General features: G+C 49.1%; 1 long non-coding RNA gene across 1 annotated transcript in view; it reads left to right on the plus strand.

The window, feature by feature from the left end:
- Positions 1 to 22,430, plus strand: part of LOC144144096 (uncharacterized) — a 33,854-nt gene that overhangs the window by 8,288 nt on the left and 3,136 nt on the right. The window contains exon 2 of the long non-coding RNA XR_013317155.1: positions 17,209 to 17,317. This is a non-coding gene — a long non-coding RNA (uncharacterized LOC144144096). The remainder of the gene's footprint in view (positions 1 to 17,208; positions 17,318 to 22,430) is intronic.

Raw genomic sequence — 22,430 nt, forward strand, 5'->3', positions numbered from 1 at the left:
AGCCAGCAAAACATTTTCTTCCTCAACGCCTACTGCCGCCCATCGAAAAAGAATCTCGATTTCGAGAACACCTCCTATGACTGCCTACAAGCGGCGACGACGAGACCAATATTAATCTTAGGCGATTTTAACGCCCCCCACACAATCGGGATACCGCTACCAATCCAAGAGAGGCAAACAACTAACTTAAGCACTAGAACAACAGGTCCTTACAATCATCTACGAACCGGGCACCCCCACCCGCCAGGGCACGACTACGTCAAGGGACAGCACCCCGGATCTCTCCCTGCCAAAAGGGCACCTAGACGTGACATGGCAGAACAAAGGCACAAACCTCGGGTCTGATCATGACATCATCAGCCTAATGATTAGGGGGCCAAACTTCACAGAACAGGTGTGTCAGGCCCGAATAACAGACTGGGTCTGGCTCCGCAAAAACACTACGGACGACGAGAATCCCGAGCCAACATCCGAAACGGTACCACGGACCTATCAAGCCTGGGACAAGGAGCACCTCGAGTTGGTCGACAAACATACCCAAAAGATAGCCCCCAGTATCTTAACCCCTTACGTTGACACTAAACTCGCACACATATCGGAGGCTCGACGCGCGCTGACCAAATGATTGAAGAGACAAAGACACAATAAGAAGCTCCGCAGACGCATCCACAACCTCAACAGGCAGGCAATGGAATATGCCTCCCAACTCTGCAGGGAGAACTGGATGAAGCTCTGCGACGGCTTACAAGGAACCCTATCAACCAGAAAAACATGAAACCTCCTCTGGCATATGATCGATCCACTAAATGGAAAACGTGCAAGCCACCGTAACTTCACCCGCACGCTCAACAACTACACGGGGGGTAATGACCAACTGATCCATCACCTCAAAAACGTTTGCAGAAACAGAAAAGACCAACACGCCTTTCCCGACTACAAGGGAACAGCCAACCAAGACCTCGACCTCCCGTTTTCAGACCAAGAGCTCATTGCTGCAATTGACAAATCCAACCAAGGCAGCGAACCCGGCACAGACACCATCACCTACCGGTTATTCAGCAACCTCAGTGACAAGAACTGCCTAGAGCTCCTAGACAACATCAACATCGCCTCGGAACAAGGGGTACTACCCAAAGAGTGGAAATAAGCCGAGGTCCGGTTCATACCCAAACGGGGAAAACACCACACATCGACAACCTGCGACCTATCTCACTCACCTCCTGCGTGGGAAAGGTCGTAGAACGAATGGTTCTCAGTCGCCTCCAACAACACTTGGACTCCACTGGACAGATGCCGATAACCATGTACGGTTTCCGCGAACATCTCAGTACCCACGACGTCATGCTACAACTTCACGAAATTGTCATCAAGAGAGTGAAAACCAAACGCCAAGAGCAATCAGGGCCCTCGATCTTAAATGGGCTTTTTACAATGTCACTCACGCCAGCATACTCCGCAACCTCAACAAGACGGGATGCGGCGAGAAAATATACAAATACACCAAAGACTTCCTCAGCAACCGCAGAGCAGTCATCAAGATCAGAGAGGAAACGTCGCAGCCGATCCAGCTGGGTGACAGGGGCACCCCACAAGGGTCCGTCCTTTTGCCCATGCTCTTTAACTTGACCCTCCTCCCATTTCCGGCCATCCTCGGCACTACAAAAGGAATAGACCACGCTCTCTACGCAGATGACGCCACCATATGGACCTCCAAGGCGAGATCGGATGGATGGATGGTACAGGCCCTCCAACACGCAGCCATCACTGTCCAAGAATACGCACAATCATGTGGCCTCAGCTTCTCTCCCCAAAAATCTGAACTCCTCGATATAACACCAAGCAGAAAAAGAGCGAAAGACCTTCTATAACACCTACCTTCGACGGAACCGACATCAAACCTACAAATCAAGTGCGGATCCTAGGTTTACTCACTCAAGAAAACGACAAGGCCGGGGCGGTGATCGCCAAACTCAAAAGGACATCGGATCAGATCATCCACATGATTCGGCGAGTGACCAATCGTCAAAGGGGACTCAAGGAGGAAGACGCACTTCGGCTGGTTCAAGCCTTTGTAATATCCCGAATAGTATACTCCGCCCCATAACTCCAACTCCTCAAAAAAGATATCGACCAACTCGATGCAATAATAAGAAAAGCTACCAAACTCTCCCTTGGCATCCCCGTCCACTCCTCCAGCGAACGCCTCCTGAGCATAGCCAGGCACAACACCGTCACCGAACTAACAGAGGCCCATCTCTCAAACCAATGAATCAGACTCAGCCAGACCCCAGCGGGACAAGCCGTACAAGCCAAAATGGGATGGCAGGTAGCCTACCACCAAGACATAGGACCCATACCCACTATCTGGACTACCATCATAGAAAGTAAACCAATCCCCAAATACATGAACTCCAATCGCAGCAAAGGTCGCCGAAAGGCCAGAGTGAAAGCCCTAGCCAAACGCCTGGACAAAAAAATCCCGCCATCTTCACAAAGTGAATGATAATGAGAGGGGCGAAGTTAAATGCTTATCGGTGAAACCGTGAAACATTGTTATAGGTCTTCTTCACGGCGCACACCATCTGAATGAGTGGAGGACATCAGGCGCGTTCGTAGCCATGCTCGCGTCTCGGTTTGTAGCGCAGTGGGAATGGCGCCACGTACCTCCAGTCGCGGCCAGAGAATCGTGGGATCGAAACCGGGCGCCCCCGCGTCAAGACCACCACTCCTCGCTCGCAAAGCTTGAGACTTCCCACCGCTCGGTTGACAAGCCCGTCGACGACGTCGATGTTTGTGGTGATTATGGAGGGTTTGTTTGGGACGATGAGAATCTCCATGGATAAGTTGGCGAATTCGGTGTGTGACATTTTAGCCACCTTGGCCGTCGCCTTCTGCAGAGCTTCTTGTGTCGCGTACCCCCGGTACGTGTCTTGAGCTCGTAGGTGACGAACGACAACCTCTTCTTTTTCCTGTCCTCCTTGTTGGGTACCAACGAACACGTTGAACGTTTTGACCTCTCCAGCCAATCTTTGGTTGGCCAATCCCTAGGGGGATCCTGCCACAATCATCACCGTGGTGCCGTGTACAGCAGCAACGAGGGAAGGGACAGGGCCCGAGTAAGAGGAGCTTCGCCCCTAAAACTGACGGAATCTTCTACACAGACGCCTCACTCCCCATCGGCTCTACATCGGCAACGATAGCCGTCAAGACAATTGACCAGCCCATCTGCTGCGTTTCCCTCGTCACGCCCTCCCCCGAAGAGTTCGAGGAAGTCGCCATAGCGATAGCCCTTACTCAACCCGGCTACAAGACCATCATCACGGACTCCGACACAGCATACAGGAAGTACAGAAAAGGGTGGGTGTCTATCACAGCGAGCCCCATTCTCCGAAAGACTGACCTTCCAAATACCAAAACCTAGCCGTAGGGAGCTTAAGAGGGTTAAACGCTGGTCGACCACTCTCGGCACGACGTAGACACTCGAGTCACGGCCCCAGAGTTAAAAAGAAGGTCCCCTTCACCCCGAGATGTCTGAGTGGCACTGGCTACCACCCCCAAGTGCAGGAAACAAATAGCTTAACATAAGCACCCGAGAAAGTGGACGGCAAACAGCCACGGCGGTAGCGGAGTGGTCATCGTTTCAATGCGTATTCTGGAAGTCATGGGTTTGCATCTCACCCGGCCGGAATTCTTTCTCTACTACTGTTTTTCAAAAATCTTTATCTGTGTCAATAACCTACCGCATTCTCCCTTTCTCTTTCTTTGGCATTCTTGACTGCCAACCCTTATTTCTGTCAGAGGGTTCAACTCTGGTCGACCACTCACGACATGTCGTAGACGCTCGAGTCACGGCTCGGGGGGTAAAAAGAAGCTCCCCTTCCCCCCGAGTAGTTCGAGTGGCGCTGAATACCGCACCCAAGCACCGGAAATAAATACGTTAACATAAACACCCGAGCAAGTGGACGGGAAACAGACCCGTGGGTAGTGCAGTGGTCATCGTATCAGACGCGTATTCTGGAGGTCGTGGGTTCGCATCTCACCCGGCCGGCATTTTTCTCTACTTCTGTCTTTCCAAATTGTTCATCTTTTCAATTACCTACCGCATTCTCCCGTGTGCTTTACTTGGCATTTTTGATCGTCAACCCTTATTATTGTCTCAATTTAGCGAGCCCCTGCTTTCCCATTCTCATTCGCTACATGCATAGCGAAGGTCCATGTTCTCGCAGTTATGGGGCCATGGGTAGCTTAAGAGGGTTCAACTTTGGTCGACCGCTCTCGACATGTCGTAGACGCTCGAGTCACTGCCCCGGGGGCGTAAAAAGAAGGCCCCTCCGTCCCGAGTAGCCCGAGTGGAGCTGGCTATCCCAACCAAGTGCAGGAAACAAATACCTTAACATAAGTAACCGAGAAAGGGGACGGGAGAACAGTCACGCCGGTAGCGTAGTGGTCATTTGCCCAATTTGCCCAATTTGCCCAAGCTGCCCAATTTGCCCTTCCTACCGCAGAACGTTGTTCCTTGAAGGAGAAAGGCAGAATAACCACGCAGCACCACCGCAGCCTGTAGGTCAGGCTGCACCGGGTGCGCACGGCCTTGTCGCTACGCCGGCTGCACATCCGCATAAGACAGGGGCTTCGGCGCCCCTTTGATTCGTCTTCTGCCTCGACCTCTTTTTTTGTGCATAATAGTGGAACGCGAAAGCCGAGCAGAAGAAGACGGGACTGTACCGTGTTCATAGAAAACGAGTTATCTGTAGTAACGGCAGCCGTTCCAGCCGAGGGGCCGTACGATACTTGTCTCCTGTCGGTAAATGGACGTCAGGGTCACCGTCGTTGCTCTAACCGAGTGTGAAAACAAGGCGTCCAGTTCTAAGCCTCACATTCTTGAAATATTGCGGCGGCCATCCAAAGCGATGCGAGAGCCATCTTATCTTATGCGAAACAGCAACCATTCCTCAGAGCTGGAAACCGAATCTGACCTAAGACGTTCTACTGCCCTACGACATGGCCATGTCACTCGAACGCGCCCCCGCAAACTTTTTCAAGTACCGAGACGACCATCGATTTTGTGCTGTGCCCACTGCCCGGTTCAATATTGCGATTCGTTTTGGAATTTCACTGGGAAATGTTGCGCCACCTTTCCTTCACATCATAGCAGGGCGACGACTGTGGTGTATGGTTACGGACCGGTTCCGACCAGTGCTTCAGCCGGGCACCGATGGCCAGCCGAGTAGTATATATTCAAGTAGGGTTACTAACCGTCCCGGATTTTGCGGGACTGTCCCGACTCTTCATAGAACGTCCCGAGTTCCATAACGTCCCTGTCCAGACAGCTATATGTCCTAGCTTCGTTACGGATCGCTCACTTAGAACCTTATTTAAGATTCAAAGCACGCTCAACAAGGCGCGTCACACTCCGGAACACAGTTAGCACGAACTTGTCGACAAAGTTTTCACACTTGTCCGGTAAAGGTCCACACTTGTCAGGTAAAGGTAAACTTCCGCGTGAAGCGCAACAACAATTACGAGTACATTCTCTAGCAAGAGCAATTATTGTGACCCACCTGTTGCCAGATGAAGTACCACATTAGGAGGCCGCAACCATAAAGGAACAATGAATTCTTCTAGAAGACACCGCCATAAAAAAGACCGACTTCCTTCATTGAAGAGTTTGCAACCTAAGCTGGTGGCCGCTGTCGTGCGCAGAGTTCCTCCGTTCCGACAACAAGAAGCCGGAGTCCAAACTTAAAAACTGTAGCACAAAGTTACAGCAGACAAGGCTGCGGCAAAAAGTTGACAATGAACTTTCAATCCGGCTGAGTAACACTCTGAAGCTATGTTTTTGACGTTGTGGATCCGATTTTCGTGCGTGACAGAATGTAGGCAGCAATCCAGAATTGCCAAAGTTATGCACACGGCACCATACAGTGTTTCAACGGCCGTCAATCAAAACATGCCCAAAACAAGCGCTGTCCATGGCGAGCACGGATTGTTCCTAGCATATGCTTATGAGCGCATGCGGAGGCAGTCTCCTGAGCCTGAGGGACTGTGCGAAATTATCGTCAAGCATAACAGGGTAGTACCCTTAAGAGCTTTGGTGGTGCGGCTCTTCAACATTTCCAACAAAGTGTTGACGAAAGAAACGGGTTCGCCTGTATGACACCACCATCGAGATGCAACTGTTGCTGATTTCAGATATGGGACTCTACTAAGTTCTGAGTATGTATTGTGCACATTCTTTTTTCACTCGTGCTGTAATATTGAATCAGCATTCATAAAACGCATATGTATTGTTCCTTTCGATGCGGTTTCTTGGGCAATGCACTTATGTTTGGGCAGGTGCGTAGTTTTCTTTTTGCACATCTGAAGCGCAGTATCCTGACTGCGCATATGTAGTCCAAGTGAAAGCTCCGTATGTATTGCACTTGTAATAGACGAGCGCGACACTTGCAGTTGAACATGCCTGCAATATGTCCAGTGCTCCATGAAACAATTCGTGTGGGAGCGTTTCGTTGAATTCTTTTTATCTCCGGATAGCCGGCTGCCGGTGGTGTACATATTCGCATAACATACATAGTTGGATGTGGGTGTTAAATTGCTGACTACATTTCGCATCAAATGATCTGACACCTGATTTCAATTAAAAAAATGAAATGTAACGTTAATGTAACGACACGTTACAACGTTCGAAGTGTAACTGGAACGCGTTCTTTTCTCAATATAGGAACTTGTAAAGGGAACTCGTTTTAAAAATAGAAAGGAACGAGGTACAAACTTTTGTTCCTATTTTAGAGGAACGTGTACAACACTGCTTTGAGGCTTGAGTCACATATACGACAGCGGTAACAAGCTGTCGCTCGAGCTATCTGCGCCTACCTGCGCCAGTTCGCGGCCGCGGCCGCTGCCGAGCGATCGTCCTGCTGGTTACGGAGCTCCCTCAGTGCACCTGATGTGTACCCGGTGAGTTTTCGCATGCAGTGTAACAAAAAGCAAAGGAAATAGAGTGCCTGGAAATACTGTAGGACTTCGCTGGCGGCCAGCTGACCGATGAGCCAACGAAATCCCGACCCCTCTGTCGCCAACGATCGGATCGTTTGTAGCTCCAGACCAAGAGCACCTGCCTCCGATCCGAGGGGCGAGTGGAGAGCAGGCGAGAAATGCCGGCCGTGCGGAAGCGGCCAACACAAACTCGTTACGTGTTTGGATGTCGTTTATTTACCCCCCATACATGTAGATGTTCATCTCTCGAGGCCCTCCGCTTGCGTCTCGGTTGCGTTAGGCACACTTTAAAATTGGTTTTAAATATTCTCTAGGCTGTATTTGCTGGTGATGCTTCGCAGATGATGTATTATGTTCACATCAATGTACCTCCCAACTATCTCGCGTTCGTTCATAATTTTGTGTCAGTGCTCCTTTAAGAGCTCGCGGTGTGACGTTTCGGAGGGTGGTTTCTCGTTGATTTTCAAGGCCTTTGTGAGTGAAATTTAGGGCGGCCCTTTTCATTGTAAGCACGGGTACGCCAACGGCTGCCGGCCGTGCCTGCACGGCGTTGGTGGCGGAGGCGGTCAACTAGCAGCCCGCTGTACGCCCCCTAGAATAAAACTCTTGCCTTCCCAGCTTTAATTTAGCTAATGGGCGAGGAAGCGTGCTAGATTGCCAATGGCTAACAAGCTCTATTTCGTGCACAATTTGGAGTACGCAAAGCTCCGGTGGTCATCATTCCTCAAAGAGTGGAATGGCACTGAATATTTTTAGGGGCGAAGCCCCTTAGGGGCTCGGGCTGTCAGCCTCTGCTGTCGTCGTCGTCTCATGTGGTCGTGGTAATTAGACACTGGTACACTCATTTTCCGATGTCTCGCGCTAAAACGTTTCATCTCCGTGGGCAAAAACGTGCACTAAAGTACACACCGGAACACTCGTTTTCCAACGCCTCGCACTATAAAGTTTTGCGCTTCAAAGACACGAGACATTTACAGCAAAGCTGTATACCTCTACCTGCCAGTGGTTTCATCTCCAGGGGCCAAAACGCCAGGGCGCCAAGAATACACGTGTGCATTGCATGCTTCGCTCTTCCTCAGGTCTCCCATTAGTGGAGATGGACTGGGTTTTATTATGTGTCGCAACCCGATAATAGAATGGGCGGTAACACAAACATCGGTGAACCTTTTTATGTAGGTCGTTGTGCAAACCCTCTTCATTATCATAACAGACAAAGGATAGTTATATATGTCCCACACGTTGTAGATGTAGTTTAGGGATTTTCGAGGTGTTATGGTGTTTTGAGTTTTTTAAACGCACATCTCCTTCTGTTTGTTGGAAGTGGCTTTGACTCTCTGCATTCAACTTAAAAATTTCTTTTATGGTTATATCTTGGGCGAGAAGAACATATCTCGTGAGGCCTGTTCAATGTGCATTTGTATCTTTTCATTAAACCAGTAGTTGCGAGTTCGGGATGTGTCTTTTTCCTTCTGGTGTTCTGAGTCGTCAACGTCTTGACCGACGATTGGAAAACTTGGCTGTATATATGTCTGCTTTCTTAGTAAATAAAGCGTAGACATGATTGCAAGCGCTGGTGTGGTCTTTCTTATCACTGTCTCAATTCCAGATATTCAGTAGGCCTAAAGAGAGAGAGAGAGAGAGAAAGCTCTTTATTAAAGAATAAATCCGAAAGGTTTGCCAGAATCTCTGCACTGACATGCTGCTCGGCGGAGGAATGGGTAGGGGATGGTAGAAAATGCCCTATAGATAACAGGGCGGAAGAACGAGGGGAAAAGAAGCAAGAAAAAAAAAGAACCACACTTTCTGGAGTTTGTGGGAACAGTTCGATGAATGTCACAATCTCCGTAGTATGAAAGAAGTAAGAAAAAAAAGCACACATTGTGGAGTTTGTGGGACCAGTTCGATGAACGCCATAATCTGCGTAGTATGTCAAATCAGTTCAGGGATACTGATCTCGTCTAGGTATTCAAATAACGCCACTAGTGCTTTGCGTTGAGCCGAAGGGGAGGGCCATGGACCGAGGAGTACTTTTAAGCTGAGCGGTTCAGGGCGTAGGTGCTCGATCTCCTGCTCCAAACGGAACCTTGCGGCTATGTAAGCGGGGCACTCTAACAGCAGGTGTTCTACAGTTTCCGGCGATCCGCAGTCATCACCGTACGGATTCGAGGTTGCACCGAGTCGAAACAGGTATGTTTTCGTGAGCGCTGCATTGAGGCGTCATCAGTGGTATAAAGTTTCTTGTCGGCGCGGAAGTCGCTCTGGCAGCTTAATCCTGAGCTTGGGGTCTACGTAGTGCAAGAAGGCATAATGGTACTCTGGAAGAGACCAGAGACGGTTCCGCTCCATTAAGACAAGTGTCTTCGTCATAGCTAGTAACAAAAGCTTGATGTGGGTGAGTTGGCGAGCTGAGGCATCATGCTTGATGAAGAAGACCTTCCTCTTGTTATGCATTTCAAGGCGCCTGCGAGCTGCTTCATCTGCCTTCTCGTTCCCTGGAACACCACAGTGACCTGGAATCCACTGAAATGTCACTTGGTGCTCAATGTCTTTGGCTAGGTGGTGCAAGTAGGTTATTTCACGAGAGGCGTGTTCGTGAATGCTGAAGCAGTCGTTGCGCAGTAGACTTTGGAGGGCTGCCTTAGAATCGGTGAAGATGGTCCAGTTCTCCGGCGGTTGGCGGAGAATGTACCGGATGGCTTCCTTGATGGCGTGAAGCTCGGCTGACATTGATGATGTTGCCCGCTCAAGGCGATGAGAGAACATCTGTCCAGTGGACGACCTAAAGATCCCAGAGGAACGGCGATCAAGCGTACATGAGCCGTCTGTAAAAATTTGGTTTGTGCCTCAGTATAGCCGGCTAATGTGGCCGAGTGCTAACTGCAACAAGCCGGTTTGAGGCATATTCTTTTTAGAGCCAATTCCTGGGATGGTGCATCTAATATGCAATGGCGAAAGGGTCCAGGGTGGGAAATAAGACGTCATTGCATTTGATGCCTGGGAGGGAATAGAGAGATGCAATGTGTTCAATGTTCGACCAAAGCTTGAGTTGCCATTTTTTATCATGCGCGCTGTTGTATCGGTTTTGGCGTGCATCCGATGTCGCAGATGTATCCGTACGGTTTCTTGGAGGCTAATCACGTCCAAGGGCAGACAGGCAGCTTCCGCGACAGTACCCAAGCACGACGACCCTCTGGACAGTCCGAGGCAGATGCTAAGGCCATTGTTTCTTGCTGCATCTAGCTGTTTTCTGCTTGTGAGTGACAGATTTTGGAGGACAGGGAGACTGTAGCATAGTACGCCGTCGATATAGGCTTTACTGAGCAGTATCATGGAGGGACAGTCACTGCCTCAGCGACTACAGGCAAGATACCCGACGATCTTTGACATCGCCGAAGCTCGCGTACACTGCCTTTTAACCTCCGGAGCCCAAGAAAGATTGCGGTCTATTAAGATTCCGAGGAATCTTTGAGTAGGTACATACCGTAGGGTACGGCCTCCGAGGGCTAATGGATAGTGTTTCATGTTCTTGCGAGTAAAAGCCATCGAAACACTTTTTTCGGGGAATAGATGCAGTCCTATGAGTGAAAGGTAGGCTGATATGTTCGCCTACTTTGTTGTGTGGTGCGACGTGACCTCGCTGCACTCCAAATGCAGATGTCGTCCGCATGGAGTGTGAAATGTACGCCATGCGGGAGCACTCGCTTTAGGTGGATGAGCGTCAGGTTGAACAGGAGAGGGCTCAAGACGGCCCCTTGAGGCACCCCTTTTTGTATGGCGTAGTAGGACGTTGGGCCTTCCGGAGTGCACATGAACAGTTCTCGCCCCTGTAGGTAGCTTGATATCCACGAGTAAAGTTTCCCCCCGAAACCAAGAGCAGTAAGGGCTGCCAGGATTGCATCATGGAAAACTGAATCGAATGCCGATTTGATGTCCAAGAATATTGCAGTAGGGATGTTTCCGTTATGCAATTCGTCTTCTAGAGACGAAACCAGCGAAATTACGTTGTCGAGGGCTGCTCTATTCTCGCGAAAACCGTTCATCTGTTGTGGATAAAGTTTTTTGCTTTGAAGGTACCAGGTAATTCTTCTGAATATCATTTTTTCCATAATTTTACCGACACAGCTTAGCAAAGCTACCGGTCGAAAGGAATCATACCTCGTGGGTGATTTTCCAGGCTTCAGGATGGCCACGAGGTTTGCAAGTTTCTATTCAGAAGGTACGGTGCCAGTTAGCCAAATTGAATTGTAGTATTCTAGCAGACTTAATCGAGAGTGGGGGGACAGGTGCGAAATGGCCTCATAGGTGATTTCGTCTTGACCAGGCGCAGAACGTTTATTGGCGCGGAAAATGGCTGCGTTGAGTTCTTGCACGGAGAAGGGGAGGTCCATGGTGGTGCAAGCAGCTGGCGGTACTTCGGAGGAGCCACTTGTAGGGCATGTCGGAGGGACTGATCTTGTGGACAGGAGCATACGCTACTCTTCAGCTGCCCCTTTGAGGGAAATACCGGCGTGCAACGATAGCGCTCTGAATGGGTATAGTTGCCGAACATTGTTGCGCATTCCCTTAACAACGCGCCACATGCGCGACAGAGGTTTGCGGATGTCTTGGTTTGAGCAGAAATTCCGCCACCGCTGCCTCCTGAACTTTTTCAAGTGACGTCTCACCGGCCTCTGTGCTCTTCGCGCCTCTCGTACGTCTTCTAATGCATTAGTGCTTTGTGCCTTTCGTTCAGCCCGTCGGCGAATGGCTCTTAATCTTTCGTAGTCTTGGTCGGTCTTCACACTGAGACGTGTGGTCATGGTTCGGGAGGATTCCTGAAGGCAGTTGGTTAAAGTTGGTATGAGGTCTTCGTCCGGAGTTGCTGCTGTGATTCGGATGTCTGCAGACGCCCTGTAGCCTTCCCAGTCTGTGCATTTGACCCACATTTCACGTCGAAACATATCTGCACTGGAAGAGGATATAAGAATGGGGTAGTGATCACTCCTTCTTGTTCCGAAGTGTGTGCACCAAGCAAAATTTCGGATGAAATCAGTTGACATGAACGAAACATCAATGCAGCTGGTGATTTTTGGGTTTTTAGGAACGTCACACTGCCGTCATTGAGCGGTTCAATAGAATGTTTTACCATCAGCTCGGCGAGTCTTGCCCCGCGAGAATTCGTAGAAGCACTCCCCCAAAGTTCGTTGTGCGCGTTAAAATCCCCGCAGATTATGTGGGGCGCTGGTGTGCTGACGATGATACTTTCGAGTCTGGAAGCATCAATAGCAGTCCCTGGCTCCAGGTAAGCACCAATGAGTGTAAATGGTTGTGTTCCAATAGGGGCCTTTGCGCAGACGTATTCTTCTGTGTGATGAGGCGGCACGGCCACTATTGCAGCCGAGACGTCGTTGCGGAAACATATAAACCGCCGGCTTACGCCGTTTAAACGTTCCGAATGATAGCTGTGATAGTTTTTTAAACCAAAGAGATCCCCAACACGTGATTCAGATATCACTATGAATGGGAACTGATATAAATGTACAAATTCACGGAAGTCTGCAAGTTTCGAACGCAAGCCACGGGCGTTCCATTGAAAAATGATACAGTCCCTTAGATAGGCGTTTAAATACACTTTCGGAGAAGTCAATAGTGGTTGAGTCGTCATTGTTGTGATCGGCCGGCATGTCGTTGCGCCGTGAAGGTAGATGCTATGAGGGGCTCTAAAGCTAGAACAGCCTCGACTTCGGGGAAGCGCTGAGAGGAGGAGTTGGCACGTAGCAGTACCTTGATGGCCGCAGATAGCATCGGAATAAGCATATTCACAATATCTGTCTCGCCGGTCTGATTTGCTGTTTCATCATGATCTTTGTGAGAGCGCCGTTTTGAGGGGGAGGATGCGTCTTTAGAACGAGCATCAGAAGGAACTTTTCAATTTTTTTTCGATGACTGTTCTAAGACTACTCCTGCATAAGACTTGTTCGTAGGCGCGATACTCTGAGCTGGTGGATCATGCGACGATTGCAACGCAGTTGTAAAGAAAAGGTCTGGGTTTGGCGATGGTTCGCGTCGACTAGTAACTTTGCCCTGAATTTGTTCTACATTGCGAGCAAGAGTTTCGGCTTTTTTCTTTGGGCAAGCTTCAAAAGACGCAGGATGTGGGCCGCCACACTTGGCGCATCGTGGTTGAGCACATGAGGTGCAGTGTTTGTATGAGTGAGACCCAGAGCAAACTTTACATCGTATTGGCACTCTGTAATTTTTAGCGATATGGCCATGCCTCTGGCATTTGAAGCACTGCGTGGCTGCACCCATGTATTCTGTAACGGGAAAGCTACAGAAGCCAAGAAATACTCGTGCAGGAAGTGGGGTGCCCGCCTTGAATTCTAGGATGACGGATCGCCGGCGGGTTTCAGCAACGACACTGTTCTCGTTACGCGAGTAAGAGACTTGCCTGCGAGCAGAAAGGACACCTTGGTCACGTATGTAGTTCCCAAGTTCCTCATCCGTGTATTCTAGCGGGAGCGCTTGAATCCTTCCGTAGGTAGCCATGTAGGATTGGGGAACCCGAGCGCCAACCGCAATCCCAGCAAGGGTTGACACCTGGAGGAGACGATTGGCCGCAGAGAGAGAAGGCACGTTGACAACAAGGCTGCCATTCTTGTTCAACCGATGAGTCAGAAGTTTTTCCTGTGCCGCGGCCACAACCTCCGCTGCGACGACGTTAGGGTTGGCTCTCCAGAGACTGCATCCTGCTTCTGCTGGTTGGATCACGACCGGAATTCCCGTGGGTCGCTTCTTCTGATACGATACAAGAGGGAGGCCTGATCCATTTCCTCCACGTTGGCATCAGGAGCATCAGCATCATCTGGAGTTGGGTCGATCGCACGGTTGTTGCTGAAGCAGGTGCGTCGCACGACACGGCTGAAGGTGGCTCGTTCGGTCGGGGGAGCGACCGTGATCTGGCCTAGAGAGTCCATCACGGCGGCATAGAGCGCAGGCAACCGCGGCACCCTGCCGAGCAGCAGGGTGCGCTCGCAGGTCTCAGCAAGGCATTTTACCCGGGGTTTTCTTCTCCGGGGCGTCGCCATTGATGAGGTGGAGGCAGCGCGGCGGTGAACAGGTGCTGAACACAGGGAAGCAGGAAAAGTGAAGAAATTGCAGAGCAGCTACAGCAACCAGCAGTCGAACCGACTTCTTCCTCTTCTCCAGTAGGGCTAAAGTCTATTCGATGCCTAAATTCTACTAGATGGGTCCGTTGGGCTCAACCAGTTCACATGTCTCCGGTTTCGCGACGGTAGTACCTAATGAAAAGGCAGTTCATTTTTGAAATTTGAAATGCAGAAAATTGTCTCGCTAACTTCTTTTCCGGGTGCGGAGTATCCAACCTGGATATTAGCGAATTTTAGCTAACCGTTTTGGCGATACGCTCCGCTCCGATAGCAAGCGAGATCGCCAATGGGCGTGCGTGCCGCGCTTGGGCGCGAACGCCTTTGGCTCCAGTAGCGCTGAGCGTGCCGCCGGTAACAGAGCGGTGTTACGAATCAGCAGGCTGCAGTGCTTTGTTGTGTGGCGAAGCTTCCACTACGTTCGCCTTTCAAGCAGGCCTCCCTGTCGGTGACTCACGGTTGCAGCCGACGGATCCAAACACGCCGCTAGATCTCTGGGAAAGTCGGGATCGATGTCGCCTCTCTCTCTGCGTGATTCGAACTCCGGCGGTGGAAGACGAGACATGCAGAGACTTGTCCTAAGGACGTGGAAGCCTTTGCGGAGACCTCCTCTCTCCCCTCTCTGGGAAGCAGCGTGCGCCGCTACTACCGACCGCACACGAACTCTGAAAAGATTGTTGCGTGTGTCTGTACCGTTCGTTTCGTGTGCACAATCTAGAGGGAACGCTTGTTTGACCGTTAGCGCTTTGGGTATAAATAAGACCCCCCAAGCGCTATAGTTCATTCCTGTTTCAGCAGTAAATCAATGCTGTCACTCTGCTGTAGTCATGTACTGTTACCTCGCCCCACGGGAACGCTTGTTTGACCGTTAGCGCTTTGGGTATAAATAAGACCCCCCAAGCGCTATAGTTCATTCCTGTTTCAGCAGTAAATCAATGCTGTCACTCTGCTGTAGTCATGTACTGTTACCTCGCCCCACGGGGCATTGTTCTTGCCTGGCTTCGGCTAATCTCTCGCCATGCAGTAAGCAAGTTAAGTTTGCCTTAGGCTTCTGCTCTTCTTCAAGGCAGCGACATTGGCTGGCCGCTCGCTTCACCACGCTACCTCCCGCATGAAGGAGCCGTCGGAGCTCACCTCGGGTGCGCCTTCCCGTATGCAACAGCTGGCTTTCGAAAACCGTCAGCTAAAACATTCTGTCGCAGTGCGCGTGCCTGCCGCTGGCGTTGCTGTAAAGCAGCAATGCAGTACGCGATTGTGTATCCCGATGGGCCCCTTAAAAAATACTTCGGCCGCCAGTGAAAGCCAATTATTTGGTTGCCAGATACCAGTTGGAGGAGTGTATAAGATGTTTTTTCTGCCTTGTTGGCCGACGAGGCGGTTTGCATCGGCGCAGGGTGCGCTTGTACCGTCATATGCATAGCGCAGTTTTCGCAGCGGTGGGTAGCGCCTCAGTGATCAAACTCTGGCAGCATCAAAAGACTAATGCTATAGCCTGCGTGATTCTTGATGTGGTGCGCGCTTAAAGGACTCTTAGCGAACCTGCAAGTCGTCGGAGTCCCTGAACGTGACTTGGCTAGTGCCAAAGCTTTCTTCTTCCCTTGTAAAAGTTGTAGGCAAGGATAGTGTGCTCGATTTAAAGGAGATAAAAAAACAAATCTGTGCTCTACGAGTTTGGCGCAGTGGGGGGTAGTGATCATGCACAGATCCTGTGCGCGGTGCTCACGGCTCATGCTGGCAACGGCAACTAGATTTACTTACTGGGTAGCGGTCGCGGCCTTCCGCAGCATGTACTACCAGAATGGCTGCAGTATCCCTGGGGTGTTTTTCGTCGGCTATTCGCACGCGCAGCCGTCTCGCTTGGCGTTACAAGGAGTCACGTCTTCTGAGGGAAGCGGAAGTGCTAGGTGAGAAAGACATCCAGCCAGGATAGAGGACGTTTAGTGGGGGAGGAGAAGGAGGTCTCGAGCTGTCCGAGAAGGACGCCGATATGGATCGTTAGCTCTTGGGGGTGCGGTGCCTCGCTCGTGCTCGTTCGGGACAGTAACATGTGAGCACCCGAAGCTATGAGCAATGTGGCAGCTCTTGCACTCCTACGTAAAGAAAAACCTACGTTTTTCCCCACTAAAAGCTACATACCTCAATACTCCCAGGTTGTTTTCATTGTATCAGTGATTGAATGACACAAACGCAACTACATTCTAGTAATGGCTTGACACCTGGCTGTTGGAAGTTTCGAAGCTTCAACATCGGTTAACTAGTGGCAGCAGTACATTCAGACACACCGAATCATAGCTTATTCGCATGAAGGGACACAAAGGGCGCATGTGAGACCATAGGCATTAGTTGTGACTGCAGGACCCCAAGTTATGTTTGTCAGCTTGAGCCGCAACAGTGGCGCATAGAGTTATAAGGGCAATGTTGCTGGTGTAGCAGTATTTATTGTGGATATAAAATAAAGATGTCTCGTGAGTAGTGGTATGGCACACCTTGTTGAATGCGCTGAAACTTTCAGTTTTGTAGCGTTACCGGTCTTTGTTCAAAACAGTGAGTGAAAACGTGCTGAAAGCCTGCTTCTCTTTTCAAACTACGGTTTTTAAAAGCGCGTTAGACTGCATTGTTGCCATGTACACTGTATTAGTGGCGGAAAAATGCTGGTGGGTAAACTGTATACAAATTCTACAGAAACCCGCAGTTGATTCACGTTCAATATTTGGGCCTTCTATTCGCTAAGGAACACAATTTTTCAACAGCTATTGACCAGAAAGTGACTTCAACAGTGAACTCAACACTTGCGTGTCTGTCGTGAGTAATGCTAGGTTTAAATACTTCGATGTAAAAGCAGGATTGCAACATTTTTTCTCGTGGGTGCAGCTCCGAAGCTTGGCTACTGCTTGACGAACCAGCCCAATGCACCGAATGAAAATACATGTCAGTTGTTAGACGTTTAATTTCCAGTGCCCTAAACAATTTTCCAAACCGAGTCATTTTATCTGGAAACTGTGATGCTCTGCATATCGTCATGTTTGTGCAAAAACGCTCCGTCACCTGTGTGTCTTGCCTCTTGCAGTGGATTGTCGCTTCAAAGATGGCATGTTTCTAAAGGATGGAGATACTGAAAACCTTAAAATACCATGTGTGAGAAGGAAGTGCAAGAATGGGACCAAAACAACCAACAAGTACGGTATTTTGAATAGCTAATTTATTAGAATTTATGCATGGCTTGCACATAATGTAACCACAACCGTGTTTACACTGCTCTCAGACTTCCCAGCAGTGTTCGGTATAACAGCGACAAATAAGTTCACAGAAATATATCACGCACGCGTGCATCACAAACATCACAACTACAGTGACGTCAATGTAATCCACGTATATAATCAATTTTAGAATCCTCTATTTTACATCAGCACAGCAACTTTTTATATTCTGAATGTACGGGATATGTTGTTTCCCCGCAGGTATCTAGGTTATATTACTTCGTTCATCGGGGACACGCGCTTTCAGTTGGTACAGTATTTCGGTTTTAAGTGCAGAGGCATTGCTTTCTACCAAAAGAAATTGGCCAACCATTAGCAGCTGCCTTAACCATGCCTCTCATCAACCCTCTGTGATATTTCAGTGGCTAAAGTGTAGCATTTCATAGCACGAAGTAGCAAAACAAGAGGCAGGACGACCTGTCGTTTGCGGAGATATGTGACGCCAAGCCAGGTTGGCTTCGGCGCCGCAGCGTTCGCGCAGCTGAAGGCCAAGTGCGCTCGAGAGCGCATGACTGCGTCTCCTCACCACGTCACACGCCCGATGTCCCAGCGTGAACTGTGATGTGACGAGAGTGAAGGCCAAGTAAGCGCTAAAGAGGATGAAATGTGTATGACGGCAACGCGATGTCAATTCCCGAAGTACAAAAGCGGCGACATGCAGTTCATGCCACTGCAAAAGCCCGGGTTCGACTCCTGGCGGGAGAGCTGCCACGCAGGCTTGATGGCTGTGCGATCAACCAGCTATCATCTCGTTGCATTAGAGTCTTATAACAATGACGCTTTCCTGCGTAAGCGGTATTGTATGATGGTATTCTTTGGTATTGAAAAAGCGTGCGATACCGCGTGGTGGTACGGCATCCTCAGCAACCTGAAGCCCTCTGGCATATCAGGTAACATGATAAACACGTTTAGCAGTTACATGTCTGAAAATACCTTTCGTGTAAGAGTTCGAAGTGCAGTCTCTAGGGTCCATGCGCAGGAAAAGGGCGTGCTGCAGAGTGGCGCTTTGAGTTGCATTCTATTTATTGTGAAGATGAATTCACTAAGAATTCATCATAAATTTCATGTTCAACATATGTAGATAACGTACAAGTATCCTTTAATCCTTGTAACCGCTATATCTTCGAGAACCTAGTCAAGCTTGCTGTTAACGAGCTAGCTGGCTGGGCAGGTAGAAACGGTTTTAAGCTTAATCCAGGAAAGTGTACGTATGTGTTGTTTTCCAAGAGGCGTTGCATTCGGGCGTATCGAGACATCAACCTCAATGGTGTCTCAATTCCACTAAAAACCCCACACACATTTCTAGGTGTAGGCTTTTACAGAAAACACAAATTGATCCCGAATGCAAAAAAAAACTTTTACAGAATTGCCTAAAGGCAATGCAAATATTAAAAGTTCTCTTACACACATTATACGGTGCTGACAAAGATTTTTTTTGGTTTTACTAGCTTCGTATGTTCAAAATTGGACTATTGTAGCGTTTCCTATGGGTCAGCAAGTAAACCTTCCATCAAAATGCTGGACCCAGTGCTTCGTTTGGGGTTTCGCCCGGCATATGGCGCCTTCCGCACAAGCCCACAATTCACCGGGTCACAATTCACCGGTTAAAATTCAGCAGGGCACAATGAGCGTCTGCTGAGAGGTTCCGTTCCACTGTGGGTTCGACCCCGGCATTTCTTGTGGGCACCCAGCTCTATCTATGAATTCGCTTAGAACACTCCTCCCGTTTCTTTATGCAACGCTAAACACAGCTCCATTTTCAGCCTTATAGCCTACCAGTAGAATAATAGGTTTTGTACGGAACGCCGTGGCTTCGAGCCTCAGCAAGCTCGGTATTTTTTCAAGACCCGTGATATTTAAACACGTGATAGTCTTTGTTAGGCTACGTAAACCCACATATTCTGGACGGTCTGTATTTTCGTTGTCCCTCAATTGAGCCATTGGGCCAAAACGTGCAAGAATTCTTGAATGAGAAGTTTATACAGGCACAACCTTTGTGATCCAGTAAATCTGGAAAAAGTTCATAGTTGTCAACGTTATTGAGAAAAAGGACAACATAAGTCATATTATTGACGAATAATTACAGTACAACTGGTATTTGCTGTGTTCTTTTAATTAAAAAACACCTGTAATTTAGAGATTTGTCTACTAATGCATAGCATTCTTACTCTGCTTATAAACATAGGGAGTTATTTGCAGCTCGATCTGGTAATGAGTAGCGAAAGACGTTGGTTTGTTATCGCGTTTTAGTTTTCTTATTGTTTATTCTTTGCAATAAAGTAAATTTAATTTCATCTGATTTTTTATTTCTTGGCGAAACCAAGGGGGGGGGGGCTGAGACTAAACGCGCATGTGGCCTGACAGAGGCCTCAACCACCCGATTCAATGCGAGCAAGAAATGTGATGTTGACGAAGTAAACAAATTTAAACATAACAGCACACTCTTATTTGCACATTGGCAGAAAAGAACAGTCAATAATATATTTCCTATGTATTATACAAAATATAGGTAGGCAAATGCACAGTGGGATCAAAGTGTACACACAGAGTAATCCACACGCATTAGGTTTCAACAATTACACAAGTACATAGCACTTACGCAATGTCTTTTATTTTTAAATGTTCTGAACTTGTCTCTTCATGAGAACATATCCACATATCCTTCAAACACTTAATTTTACATCAGTATTACAGGCCCTTTCCTTCAGCAACATTTTAATGTGATAGCGTTATTAGGCTCATTTTTCTATTTCCCCGTGGCTCCTAGCCATCCGCTATCAGCCGTGCTCATCAGGCGTCGACAGAAACGCGTCATCGCTGCCACAGGGAAGCTATGACTGAGGCATAAAGATTGAAGGGCTGGCCTGAATTTGGAATAAGCAGAGGCAACTGAAGTATGGAAAGGAGGCCAATGATACCACAGCAGAGACGAGAGAAAGGACACGTGTTTTCAGCAGGTGCTGCGCTTTCGTGGTGAAGTTTGTTCTACGCCAAGTCGGTGGCAACAATGTCTGCGGCCATGCACGCAACTTACGCCACCACATCAAAATGTGTTCCCACCATAAGACCGAAAAATATAAATTTCTGGTAATTCATTCGTTATAGCTACACGTGGGGTGTGCCGTAGTGAAGTCTCCGGAATAACTAGACCACCTTAAGACGTTTAACGTGCGCCTAAATCACGACACACTGGTGTTTTAAAGCAAAGCTCTCTACCTCTACCAGACAACTGCTCTTTCGTGGTGGGCTGGACAAGAAACCCCGACCCGTCTGAGGAGGCAGAGGGCGCTTTTCACTCACCGAGCACAGTGTAGATAACGCTGTGATAGGGCGCAATCACCCAGCGTTCCCCGTGCTCACCCCGGCGGGAGAGTCGGCGGCATCCTTTTGTCGGCTTTGTGGTCTGCTTTAGCAGCGATGACCTGCCTGACCTGCCGCAGCTTCGCGTCGATTGTGCGCTTACTTAGCACGGCTTGGTTAAATTGTTCGACAGCGCCTCCTGGGTAAACTTGTAGGTTAAAATTGGGTAACTTGTAAACTTTGGTATCTTGTAAATTAAACGGCAAGGCACTCTGGGCCCCTTTTTTTGCCATGAAAAAAAGAAAAGCCGGTGAAACCCTCATTGCAAAAAAACGAGGTTTTGCCAAGATTCGAACCATAGACTTTCAAAACAAAACGCCAGCACACAAGCGCGCAACCGCTCGACCACGACGGGAGAAGACGTTGGTGCCAAGAATTAGGTACCCTAACAGAGGCTGCCAACGAATATTGTAGAGTGATTTGCTTTGGTCATGTTTGAGATTTGAGCCGTGGTAACGCTTGTTTCTTACGCACACATCCTGTATCCGAGGGCTGTTCTGCCATTACTAAAAGCGATGTAACCACAACCCCCTTACTTGAGTCAAGAAAAGCTATCGCAAAACCTCGGTCTTCCCTACGCAAGCCACAGTAGCAACGAATGAAATGGCATGCGCGGCTAGCATTCTGGCGTTGATAAGGCTTGGTCACCACGCACCAATCTTGCAGCCAAGCCCCATCATGCTAATACTACAAGCGACGTAGCTAGAGCTCCCTTATTCAACTCACAAAAAGCAATCGCAAATACCCGATCTTCCCGATGAAAACCAAACAAAAAGCCACAAATGAATTAGCGCTTTTGAACAGAAACAGCTTGCAATTTGTATCAAGGCAGCCGATAACCACAAGTTAAAAAGAAATTGATTCTCTTCTGCTTAAAGGAACGACGCCAAAGCACGAGAAGGACGCGAAACCCGACCGCTCCTGCCAGCTTTCCCCTGCTCTCGAGCTGCGTCGACGCCGATATCTGGCGAGCGTATAGATCGGCGTTGCTCGCGCGTCAGCTCGCGTCGCCAAGCGAGAAAACGCGGAAAGTACGCTGCATGTGGTTGGGCCTTTAACTTCTACTAAATGTGCGTCAGCTCCCCAGCGCCGCAACCCCAGCCTCGCGCACGGAGCGAAACCATCGGCCGCCACCCAAAAAGAGAAAAAAACAACACGTCGCATGAAGTCGCGCAGGAAGATCAAGTGACGTCACGCTGTGACGTCGCCATTTGAAGGGAGGGTGGTCGGCCTGGGCCCCTACGGGATACGGTTTGGGAATACGCAGCCTGGCCGTGGCCGACATTGCTCCGTTCGGGACAGCGCCGCCAGGAATCCCAAATAACGGCTGGCAGAATCTCTTGTTTCACTCTTTCTAGAGCCACGTGTGCGAATTGAAGTGACGCCACATGTGTAATTGTTGTGGGCGTCATTCAAAGCTTTGCTTTCCAACCACGTTGAAAGCGGGGATTGGAGCCAATTTATTGCTTTCCGCTTGTATTGGCAGGAATCGAACCCACAACCTTGGGATCAGTAGCGCCACGCCTTACTAACTGAGGAACCCCGTTGTATTGCCCACAAGAACTAATGCCGGCACGAACATCGGGTGACGGAACCAAAACAGGTGGCAATGAATTAATGCTTGTCTTCCGAATTCAAGTGAAGCGTAGATTACCAGCATTATATAACTAAA

Source organism: Haemaphysalis longicornis, unplaced genomic scaffold (assembly GCF_048455015.1).
Source record: "Haemaphysalis longicornis isolate Haplotype H1 unplaced genomic scaffold, Haemaphysalis longicornis Haplotype H1 scaffold_61, whole genome shotgun sequence".
NCBI classification, from domain to species: domain Eukaryota; kingdom Metazoa; phylum Arthropoda; class Arachnida; order Ixodida; family Ixodidae; genus Haemaphysalis; species Haemaphysalis longicornis.